The sequence below is a fragment of the Lemur catta genome, chromosome 2, assembly GCF_020740605.2.
Source record: "Lemur catta isolate mLemCat1 chromosome 2, mLemCat1.pri, whole genome shotgun sequence".
Taxonomy (NCBI): domain Eukaryota; kingdom Metazoa; phylum Chordata; class Mammalia; order Primates; family Lemuridae; genus Lemur; species Lemur catta.
This window is the reverse complement of record NC_059129.1, coordinates 127,921,416-127,934,390: the sequence shown is the minus strand read 5'-3', so window position 1 is coordinate 127,934,390 and position 12,975 is coordinate 127,921,416. Positions and strand designations below refer to the sequence as shown.

The window sequence follows — 12,975 nt, the reverse complement described above, 5'->3', positions numbered from 1 at the left end:
CTAGTGAATTCTCTCCAAGATTTTTTGAACATTATTATGTTTAAATGATCTATCTGGGTATTAGTTTATATTCCTCAACAGAGATTGCATGTAGCTAGGGCTCAATGGCTTTCGGGAACTGTGACCTACAAATTTTCATTGCCACAGTAAATTAGAAGAAACAATGAGTATGATTCCAAGGCAATCATTTGCATCTTTTCCTCATCTCTAATGGTAATACACTAACTGATACCATGTAGCCACCATTTACATGTGCCAATCAGTACTGAAAATAAAGTCTTCTGTTCTCACACTGTACCGCATTATTTTATCATTTTCTCTATGCATGAACAGTCCTTTTATCCCAAACTGGAAAATTTAATTTAGTTGCTAGATGTTTTTGTTGTTTTATATTTGTGCAGTAATTTAGGAAAAGATATCATAATAGTTTTAATTTGATTTTTCTGTTATTAATGTATAGATCATATAATGGTGCTCTGGTTTAAATGCTATTCTTTGTTTGTTTTTCCTCTTTAGGTGGAGTCTTTGAATTTTTTAAAAGACGATGGTAATCAGATCTACTTGAAAAATTAAGTGAACTGATTTGGTTGGAATATTCTTTTACCAGTTCTTTAACATTCAGCCACTAGGTAAGTTGAGCCAAGTGCTTTCTATGTGGTTTGGTTTCAGAGTCATTGGAAAGATTTCTCAAGCACAATATTAAGTAAGCTTTATGTGAAATTTTGACAGTCATGATTTGAGGTCCTCAAAACCTATGATAGATATCTGGGATATTATTGAAGTGAAAATATTTGTAAGTCTTTACTGCATTTTTGGAAATAGCCTTATTTTATCTTGATTTGGAAATGTTGTCATTTATAGTTTGAAGCCAGATCCTTTTATTTACTATTTTAGTGATGATTTGCTTGTTGTAATCTTGAGGTAATGTGGGAATATCAGATTTTACTTTGAGTGAAATTTTTATGTGTAATTATATTGTCTTTTATCAGATTCAAATCTAAGGTACAGGACATTTTGAGTAAATTAGCAACTCTCCTTATTAAACCATTTTCATTTTACAGAAATGTTAGTTTCTGTGATAAGAATAGAAATCCTAAGTGAGGACCTGCTGGATTCAACTTCTTGTTGCCCTGTGTTGCTGTGGAAAGCTTCTGAGGTAGAGAACTCATTACCAGGAGGAGTTCAGGCTTTCAGCAAATTATTGGTGCTGCCAAGATAGAATTTAGTGGGAACAGGACTTTGGCTACTGTTAAAATGTCAGTATAGTAAAGCCTGCTCTGTCAAACAGATTTTTGGCATCAGAAGTCTAAATGATACTGATTTTAGGGCTTGGTAATTTTTTTTTTGAATCCTAGCAAACTCATGCTTTAATTAACCCTTTGCACAGTAACAGGAAGTTTGGAAAAATGTTTATATTCCTAATTTAGGCCACAAGTTTTGAATTTCTGAAATTCTAAATTTTATTCATGATTCTAAAATTGTGCAGCTTGTTACTTAATTTCCCTCTGAATAAACGAGTTGTTTTAAAACCTAGTGAATGATAATGAATAAGAGAAGAAAGTGTCTAATCATTTGGGGAGCCTACTTCCAAACCAAACCAACTAATAGTGTCTGCTTTACCTGTGAGCATCTTAAGACATGATGATCTCAGGTGGCTTTTCAGTGCTACCGTTGTATAGTTTATGAAATACCAATAACTGCCCTTACCCTTGTCTAAAATAATCTCCCTTGAAGTAACTAGCTTGGAACTTGATTTGCTAGTGTAGCTTTTGAGCATCCAATGAATGTAGAAATATCAAGTGTAAAAACTGCAGAGAATCTTTTCATTCTGTCTGTAAGATGTATGATTCAATATTCATTTGTAACCAATAATTTTCATTGTCTGGGCACATGGCACCATTTGGAAAAATTTTGGGATAATTAAAGACAGTTAGTTGAAAAACTCATCAGGAGGAGAGATGTTAAAAGGTTTCACAAGCAAGGCCTTAATTTTTTCAACAGCTGTAATAGATGCTAGAACATGAAAAATAATACTCTGAACCACTAACTTAAATGGGTTTGTTTGCCACATTTAATTTTCCATCTAGTCACAAGCTTGGCTTTTACAATTTTCCCCTAAGTACCCTAGTGTTAAAGTTAAATTTCAATTGGTGGTATCTAATTTACATTATGTTCAAGAAACTATTTTGTTAAGTGCCTCCTGAGAATGGACATGGCCTGAGTATTGAGTGCAAATGGCATTCTTGATGACCACACTGTGAGTTCTGGGCTCCTCTGGCTAAGTCAGCTCATTGGGGTCACTGTGCTTTAAAACAATTATTGTTTTGCATTAAATAAGAATGTTACTTAGTTCATGAGGCTCTGTGACAATTAAACACCTGGCAAGTAGTAGGAGCTTAGTAACTAGTAGTGATTTTGAAGATGGTGATTAAGAGTGGTAATAGTCTTTGCAACCATTGTTTAAATTTAACAAGAATTGTATTTCATTAATCACATGACTGATTCTTCATCCTGTCAATATGGTCTTAACTCAAAGAGATGTGCATATTTTTTCAATTAAACCAAATACTTCTTTTGATAAGGAAGCACTTCATATGGAATTGGTAAGTTTTTTTTCCTGATGTGTATGGAATACATAATTAGCAACCTGTCAGTGACTTTATTGGTGAACTGGCCATGGACATTAGCACAAGTGATTTCAAATTATAACTTTTAAAAATTTGCCCAATTTCCCCTACTGCAAACTGGTAGTAAGAAAGGAAAATTTTTGCCATCAGAATGATCTTCCTTTTATGATACTTCTTATAAAAGATGGTAAATACAAATTGTTTTATCTTTCCAATAATGTTGCTTTGCAAGTCCTGCCATTTTCCTTCAAGTAGCCGATGCCTTTGACTGGTCTTGACGTTATTTGTTTTAAGGTAATATTAACTGGAATCTGGGCCTCTTACCACATGGGTGCTCAGATTTATATTCTTTCATTACATTGATTGTAATTATTTAGGAATTACGTAAGTGATATTTCTTCTTAAGAAAGAAGGTGCAAGTTACTAACATTCATTGGGCATGTTCTGTGAGCCAGATTCTGTGCTGAAGGTGCTTAATCTTTTTCAAAAGTAAGAATTAAGAATCCCATATTTATTTGAGGATTTTGGGTTTCAGAGTAGGAATCAATTTCCTGAGACTCACACAGTTATTACAGTTAGTAATTTTTGGAGTCAGAAATTATTGAAATCTTACTTTAAATTAGGAAGTCCAAAATACATTAATTCTATTTGCTATGGAAATTGGTATATTTTATAATTTCCCCAGACCCATTGTTCATTCATCTCTCCTTTCTTTTCTAATAAGCTTGTAAATGTTTTTTCCTGTAATTACTTCTGCCAATTAGGAAAATAAAAGGGAGGAAAACTTTTAATTCATTCTATTTGGAGACATTTTAGCTGGTCTTATAATGATTTCATAAGGGTGCAAGTTTGATCTGCTATCTGTTATCTGTGGGTTTACTATAACTTCTCTTGCTATCACACACAATTCAGAAGAGACCTTATAAACTTAGTGTGTCATGGTCTTCAAAATGTTTTCTTTTATATAGGATTGTTTTCATAGCTTTTCAGATGCATACAGTTCTTCCATTTGGGCCCTTTGTGTTTTAAGGTGACTGAAAAGAGAGTTACTGGTATTTATGTTTGAGTATTTACAAACGGATGTGAAACTGTGGATCCGCTCTTAGCCTGTTGAAATCTTAATGCCGTCCTTACAAAGACCACTTCTTGCTTTGCCATTATAGCCTATGTGGGTGGAGCCTATTACTGTTAGCTTCTTGGGTTACTTGGTTTCATTTCTCCAAAATTATTTTCTTACATTCTTTTACCCTTCTACTTGACTCTTCCTGCTTTGTTTCTTAAGTGTTTCACCTGGCCATCCCTTCATTCATTCATTCAATAACTTATGCATTCATTTATTCATCATTCGGTCAGTAAACATTAATTAAACCAGTCGTATGAATAGAGCACATTTTGTTCCATGTAGCCATCTGAAACCCTGACTGAAAGCTGCTTTAATATCATTTCATAGTATTCCTTCTGTCTATCCTTCTTCCTGTCTCCTTACTTCAGCTTGCAGTAGAGGTGGCTGGGTAGTGGAAACTCTCAGCTTTCACTGTCCATGCAAAACCTACACAATGGAACTCAGTGATCACATGCTTTGTTCCTAATATGATGGTGTGAATAAACATTAGTGTAATGCTTTACTATCTGTATATTATCTCGTTTGAGGCAATAACTGTTATGTACCTATTACGCACATTTTATTTTGTGTATGAGGAAATGGTGGCGTGGAGGTGGGGGAATGGTTATAGTTGAGTGATTTGCTCAAAGTCTTAGCACTAGTGAGTCATAGAACTGGAATCCAAGCCTGGTTTTCCCATCTTCGGATAGCATGCCACATTCACTGTGAGGTCACCAGTCCAGTCGATGGGCAGTGTTCAAACATTGAAGCTTTGTTGATGTCGTCACTACACTCTGTTTAGTATGATTCACATGAGGAAATAGAAGCCATATTGAAACGTGGGGGAAGACAGATCTCTTAATTTTAGAGACTCTTGAGGGCAGTCCAAGGGAGAAAATTCTGTGCCATAAGAATGTGAACTTTCCAGATCTCTGACAGGTATAACCTTCTTCAGGGAACTGAAACCTGATGATACTAACTGCTGAGTTTACCCAGTCACGCCCCCTGATCTGAGAATCTCATCATCTCCAGGCAACATCCTTACAGATCAAAAATGGCCTCTGGAATTCTGGTTCCCTTGGCAGTTATAGTTTTCGCTATAAATCCCTAAATTGGATGTTAAACAAAACCCCCCACTTAGAGATCTTTATGTTTGAACCTGATATCACATTGAAGTCTTATCTATGAGTTGCCAAAAGGCAAATCAGCTTTCTTAATTGCATTTTCTATCTCCTCTATTATGTGCATTATTGCTTAATGCATTTTACGGATGTCAGAGTCTGGTTAATTCCTTTATTTTAGTATTACTTATCTTCATGTTTGATCTCATCTGCCCTCAGCAGCTCCTTAACACTTTATACTTCTCATGTCACTTTTTGTGTGTATTTTTTAAAGCTTTCACTTTATAATAATTTATGGGAGCTTTTTTATCCCACAAGCCTCACTATAAGCTGCTTAAGGGCAAAGAATAGGTTTTTATTTTGCTGGTGTCTTCTTCAGCCTTAAAATGGTGAATGAAAAAATAGTATACATTGAATAAATATTTATTGAATTTAATAAAAATATTTGATTTTGAAATTCATTTTGGGGACTGCAAATTGATACCTGGACACAGATCTAATTTTAATTATATTAGTGAGATGAATCAGCAAGTCTGATATTTATTAAATATCCAGAGCAGAGTCATAAAAACAAACTTAATTTTTTAATTGATCTTTTTCAATGCAAAAATTGTTCTTAATGTAAAATAGCAACAACCCCCTTCCCCACAAAACAAAACAAAACTAAACTAAACTAAACTAAAACCTCTATATTCCCCTGATGAAGAGGTTGTATTCTCCTTGTTTTGACCATGGCAACAAAAATAACTGGCCTCTGAAAAAAAATTTAATGAGATAAAATAAAATGTGTCCTCTGAATATAAAGGATTCCTGAGATATGCAGGTAGAAACGTAGAGCGACAGCAGAGTGCAGCAGACTTTGCCTGCAGGACTAAGGGGTTGTATGTGTTTAATTTGGCCTGTGTGGGAAGCCCCTGAACATTCTTGATGAGAGAGTGGTGCAGTCGGAACTTGGGGAAGATGCATCTGACTGGGCCATGTTGGATGGCGTGGGGGGCGGAGGTGAGGGTGGGGTGAGTGGGTGCAGCAGTCACTGCGAGCACAGAAGCCACTTAGGAGGCACTTCCATTAATTCACACAAGAGCTGTCACCTCATGTTGTGCCCTTTACGTCTCCTCCCACACTTACATCACAGATGAAGGCACTGCACAGAGAACTTAGTGAACACTTGGATCCCAGGTTCAGGCAGTTCTTTCCGAGTTAACTTCCTCCAGCCTTCCCCTCACTTCCTCACTTCTCAGGGTTTGCATCATGGTGCCCTTGCAGCCACATTCAGTTCACGTTGTATCCTTAAGACTCTCGACACTTCCACAGGTCCCTGCCCCTGGTAATTGTCCCTGGATCTCACGTCCACAGGGGCACTGTGCCTAGACCTGTCCTTTGGAACTTTGCCACTTGGACCCAGAGTACCTTCTGATTTCCTGACTGTGCGGTGGGAGATCAGACAGGTGTTGAGGGCTGAGCTGGAGTGGTAGCAAGAAGGGTTGACAGGCTGGGGGCAGTGTGAGCAGAGGTGTGCAGGAAGCCAGCGTGGGACTGCCTGATTGGGTCTAGGAGGGGTGTGCGTGTGTGTGTGTGTGTGTGTGCATGGGTGCACACACGTGCACACACTCCGGGATGGGGAGCAGGAGAAAGCTGTCAATGATGACTCCAGGCTTTAAGCTTTGGAGTTTGAATATTACTTTTAATAGAAAAAGGAAGATAAAGAGAGAAGCTGGTTTGGGTAGTAGTATGACAAATTTCATTGTATACTAGTTGAGTTTGAGATAAATATAGATGAAAAGCATATATTTTATCTGACTTTTCTTTTTGCATGAGAGTGTATGTTAATAGTTGGAAACTGGAATTCGCTGGAAGACTTCAGTCTTCTTCCTTTTGCTGTTCTTTCAGCTCCTTAAATATTTCCCAAGAGCTTAGGATGGTTTTAGGTTCTCTTAACCTTAACCCTGCCAAAATCCCCCACAATTCACATCCTCAGGAACACGTATACTTGGTAGAGTACTCTGGGCAGCCAGAAGTGTGCCTTCTAGCCTCCTAAAATAAAACCATTCAGGAAAAATCACTATCTTTCCTTTTGGGGAGCATGATCATTGCCATCTCACGACTTGCTGAAATAGCACAGCAAAGGAACGTTTTTTGGCAGGCTGGAACATCTAGGGAATGCACTTCTCTTTTTCTATGATGTGTTTGATTGAGGCAGTCTAGTTTAGGGAGGCAGGGGATTTTTAATTGAGAACTAAAATCCAAAAAAAAAAAAACCCAAAAAAACGTACTAGCCGTTTGAATCTGAAGTTACCCTTTTAACTGGTGGTATGTCTAACAACAGAAAGCCTTGGGTTCTTAAATTCGATGCTAGCAATGAGTTGATTGGTGCCAGTGTAATCCACCCCATCCACATTTCCCGAGGAATTTTTGAATTTTAGAAGAGATACTCTTGATTAAATCGGTTTAAGAGCATATAATGATCCTGTAATTATCATTTGTCATTACTTTGTGTACTAATGATTAAAGCAAACATTTAATAACTATAGGACAGTAAGTATATTTTAGATCTTGAGCCATAAAAAGATTTTCATTAACAGAATGTTTTGTGCACAAATAAATTATTCATTGACTGTAGCAGAGCTTGATTCTGTCATCAGCCTTAAATGGAAATTTTGAGGACACCAATCATCACAGACGCCAACACTCCGTTGGCTTGAGCCCCATTCTTCTTACATGGAACCTGAGCTTTTTGGCTATTTGTAAAGGCTTTAGTTCGCTTAAACTCAATGAATATTTATGGTATTTCTGCCATATGCAATATTGTGTTTCGGTGCTGTGGAGGAACACATTGATGAGTAAGTCTGCATTTCAGCCTTCCAGTTGCTTATAAACCCTACCTGAAAGAAGGATAAGACTAGTACACACCTGACTTGGCTATAAGAAAGTTTATGGTAGTGCCCTCAGAGATGTATAATAAATAAAATGTTTTGTGAATTCAATTATGTTCATTTGCTTGTGGGTATGTTGAGACCAGGATGTTTCCTGAGGAAGGCTTTAGAGATGAACAAGACTGTGACAGGTGGAGAGAATTAAATTCACACAAGCAAAGAGATGGGATGGATAAAGTTGGTGTGATCATGGACTGAAAAGCAACATGGGGTGTTTGGGATACAATGTTGGTAAGTGAAGGGAAGACATGAAAGAAGGGGAGGGGAAGGTGCTGAGAGACCTAGGGAGTGTAGAGGGCCTTGAATGTAGTTAGCACATCAGTCTTGCAGGCATCAGAGATCCTTTACCCACTTGTGAGCTAAGGGTAACAGGACTGGGTTATATTTTTGAAAGATTAATCTATCCACCACATATAGCATCACAAGGAATAATTAGAAAACCTAGAGGTAGATAAGCTAGGAAGCTACTGGGATAGTGTCCATGAGAGGCAATGAAATTGTGAACTAGGGTAGTGTAATAGGAATACAAAGGAGGGGGCAGATGGAAGAGACATTGTAGATGAATTATTTATAGGTTTTGGCCTGTGATTGGCTATGAGGCATGGGAAACAGGAAGCAGTTAAAACTTCAATTCAACATCTGTAGTAAACTTTTGAATCAACCAGCATGTATGGAAAGTCGGCCATGCACAAGACATTGTTGTTGGCGAATGAGCGGTGTACTGAGAAAAGTGAGAGTGGTCCTGTTCCTGAGTAGCTGGAAATTTATTGATGATACAAAATACGTGCACAATTAAAATCCACAGCAGACCATGATCAATAAGATAATGGGAGTTGAGCAAAGGATTATGAGAACATAGAAGAGAGTGGTATTAATTTTGACACTGCAAAAGTGGGGGTGCTCATGGGAGGGACATGCTTCAGCTGGGCTCTGACGATCAGATAGAGGATTCCAGAGTACTTAAGCTGTCAGAAATGTAGCTGGAAAACTAAGAGAGGCAAGACGCAAAGAAGCTAGGGGAGGAGGCACTTGATTGAGAGAGAAGCTCTTTCTTCTGGAGTGCCTACTACATGTCAGATCCTGAGCTGGGAGCTTTACATTTAAGGGAGGTATGTTCAACAGTGTATAAGGTTGCAAAGTCGTCACCAATGTTGTGATCTGAGAAAGGACTGATGGATTTGGCAATTTAAGGATTACAGTGACTTTGAAGAGGGTTCAGTACAGGAGTAGGGGTGGAAACGTTCTAAAGGTTATTACTTATCTTGAAGACATAATTAAATACATCAGTGAGAGAAAAGGCTGAGCTTTTTCTCAGTGATTTCTCCTTGATGGGTAAAATTTCAGTAAACCTCGGTAGATCTTTGTGCTCTGGCTGGACTGAGAGGCATCATTTGAGAACATGCCAGTCCTGAGAAGTCTTTGCAAAACTTTAAAATACTGCAAAAATGTTAACATTAAGACTCCCAGATTCTTTTCTCACAAGTAAAAGACCTCTACACTTGCTGCCAGCTTCTCTCCCTGGTTCTTCCTTCCTCCTTCCCACGCCTTCCCTGTGGGCACCCAGCTGATAATGGTGAGCACATTTGCCCCACCCTTGGCTTAGGGTCAGGGAAGTCCTCGGGCTCTCCTTGGCTCTTTTCCCATCTGGAAGGAGATTTCCATGGAGAACAATTTAAGGAAGTGCGTGCGCGCGCGCGCACACACACACACAGACACACCAGTTCTCTTCCTGTCCTCAAGGATATTTATGTGCCAATAAATAGACACAACACACAGTCACATACAGGCATGTTGTGTCACACCCAACCTGAGGAAACACAGGGCAGGGATGCAGCGTTCTAGCAGGAGGTGGTAGGGATACTATTAATAATTTAACAAGTAGGAATCATAATAGAACATGTTCAAGAAAAACTCATGAATTGCTTTGTTAAGAGGAAGAGGCTATTACTATAGAATGTAAAGGTGTGAGATTTATATCATGGTTATGTTTGGTTGATTTTTGTTGTTTTTTTCCAAGCAATTATTACAGCCAACTGGGTATAACAAAAGAACTTTCACAGAAGCCCCCATGTATTACAAAGGGGTATTTTAAATTATATCAAAACATCCCATAATTTAAAAGAAATAAAAAGAGAAATTAAAAGGAGTAGTAGAATGGAGGCAGAAGCAATTGCTCCTCAACTCCACAAAGGCACAAAGTCCATGAGTATGGTGAGTGAGTGTGCTTCTAATCACGTACTCACTCATTTATCCATTTGCTTGATCACTCAATTAACAAACATTTTCTGAGTTCCTGTTTTGTCCCAGGCTAGGGGCTGGGAAATACAGCTGACTAGAGAAAAGACAGGCTAAATTTTAGATAAAATATATCCTTCTTATAGGAAACTAGCCAATCTAAGTAAGAATCCTTATTTTATAGGTAGACAGATTGTTTGAAATTACATTTATGAATTTAGTATTATATACTAATGTTTTTACCCCTCAAAGTGATTCCCTGCCATTTGGAATCTTTGTGTTCAACCTGCTGTAGTACAACAATCTAGCTATTAGGTTAATGGTAGTGGGAATTCTCAGCGCTTCTGAAGAAATTGCCATGCACTGTCGTCAGCCTTTACCTATAACAGCTTTGAAATTCTCTTTCCTTGAGAATTGAATTGGTAAAATGTTTTATCAGGCTGCTTTTCCCCTTTGCAATCAGAAGGTCTGGGAGAAATAGGGTCAGTATGTTTTTGTTCTTGTGTACATGTAAATATCCTCAGGGAATTCTCCAGATGTGGGGACATCTTCTACCTTTGGCAAGATCATTTCAACCAGTGATCAAGATCAGGAGTGTGAGGGGCCATTGAGACCAGGAGACTTGAGCCAATCTCTTAGGGCACAGTAACACTGAGAGTGTAGTGATAACGGCTCTTGCCAGGGAATAATTTCTCCTTTTGCCCTTACGATCATTACCTTTACTTGCCTCATTTTTTTTTTTTTAATCATTTTCTACTTTTCTTCCACCTGGTAACTGTGGCTAACAGGTTTGTATCTTGCAGGATTTATCCTATTTTTATTTTAGCTTGATTGTATGAGAACATAAGGCCATAGTTTTGTACCCTTATTTGCTTTGCAGCACGTATTCATGAATATTTGAGTCGAGTGTAACAGGCCACCAAGTTTACCTCTATTTTAAATAGTCATAAATTCAAGTTGACCCCAGGGACCCTATGGGACCTTTGTCACAGAACTCTTAATTTTAAATTCTTTTGTTTCCAAAGCAAATCAGAAATATACATGCATGATATATTCATAAATGGCAATAATTTTCATTATGTCAAAATATAAATTTTGAGTTTTTGTAGTTGTTGAACAAATTAATGTGTGTTTTTATAGAGTTACTAAAATATTTGAATTAAATTATATGCTAATTTGGAAGTTTATTATGCATATTTTAAGAATGCCCCAACCCAAGTATTTATTTGACAAAGATAAAGCGTTTATGTGGATTTTTTTTTTTTAATTCTAGAGAGGAAAAAAGTTAACTTCACTTTGGGATTATTTTTTAAATAGTATGAATGTGTGCTTGTACTGTCCTCTAAAGTATATATATATTTTTATACCTTACATCTGTGGCCTTGGAAGAGAGGACAAAAACTGGTTGATGTGTGCATCTAGATCATTCATTTATCCATTTGTTCATTCATTCATTCCTTCTTTCATAATAGGGATAGAAGAATATTGACCCATGACTTGTATTTTTCATTCTGATAAATGCAAAATAGACTAAATGTAACTGGGAAGTATAGTATTAATGGGGGGTACTAAACAACATATGAAAACTTAAGATTATAAGTGAATGGAAAATCACTATCTGATCAGGAAATATATAATAGCATCATTTTGATAAATTATTAATCAATTATAAAATTCTTTTCAGTCATTTACAGGCCAAAAAGATATGGTCTTTTCAAAATATCTAGAACTATATGTGTGTTTTTAAATGTGTGTGTTATAAGCATTTATCAGCTAACAAGAATAAGACTTGAAATACTTCATCAACAACTTTTCTACTGGTTTAGAGTAAAAGTTGAACTGTTCAGAGTCCTCATAAAAGCTTTTATTTGAAGCTTTTAAACATATACAGAATGGAAGTTTCTTCTAAACTAAGAATTATATAATAAGAGATATTTTATTTTAAGGAGACTATTTCTAATACTGAAAAGAAATTTCTAACTCGAATATATTTGTGTTTTCTGAAAAAGCATGGTTGATCTATATAGCATATAAGGTATAAGATCTGTTTTCTTAGGATTTTGTTTAGAATAAAGAAGCAAACTAGTAGAGGAAGATAATTCAATCATTTATTTGAATTTAATCATTTATTTGATATGTATTATTTTAAATATTTATTAGAATTATAATTATTTATTTTTATTTTACATGTGCTCCATTATGTATGTTTGATACATTTGGAAATCTGATGACACAATTAAATTAAAATACATTAATTTCATTTTAAGGTTGGCACCTTAAATTAATTATTGGCACCTTAATTATTCTTCAGAACAGATGTAAATAGTTAACATTTTCTGGAAAATACATTTTTAAATCTTTTTACTCATGATAACATTTTTACGCAAACCCTTTCGTAGATGTCTTAGAGAATTAAATTTGGAAATGTTGTGTAAATTTCCAAAATGTCTATTAAAATTAGACATGCTTGAGTTTATACATTTAGTAATAATATATAAAATAACTTATAAGAATAATGACTCTTGATAACTCAGTGATTTCTAAGTTTTATTTTCTGACATCAAAACTGTAGTAAGTGGTTTCTGAATTGAATAATATCAGTATCATGGCAACAGTATGAGAAGTTAGTTAATTGTGGTGAGGAGGGAGCAGTGATTAACTGGAAAGGCCATTGGTTGAAATGTCAGGAAACTGAAGTTCTTGCTCTGGATCTCATAGAAGGGCTTACAGACCTTGGGTGAGTAACCAAACTCTCACCTATTTCACCACCCAGTCTCTTGATTTTTGGGTGTGTGTATATAATTGGACTTCAGTCTATATCTGCAAAACAGCTAAATAAAATTATTTCAGTGTTTAAAGCATGAAAATCTTTAAACAAAAATTGATACACGTATTATTGTGGGAGTTAGTCCCTTAATCCAGATGTCTAAGAAATATCCTTCCTCTAAACTTCTAAG

The 12,975-nt window shown here is 36.3% G+C and overlaps 1 protein-coding gene across 1 annotated transcript in view; it reads left to right on the top strand.

Annotated features, from left to right (window-relative positions):
* The first annotated feature begins 500 nt into the window (after positions 1-500).
* Positions 501-12,975, top strand: part of HIVEP2 (HIVEP zinc finger 2) — a 76,873-nt gene continuing 64,398 nt past the window's right edge. The window contains exon 1 of the mRNA XM_045544477.1: positions 501-629. The gene's annotated coding sequence lies outside the window, so the exon portion shown is untranslated. The remainder of the gene's footprint in view (positions 630-12,975) is intronic.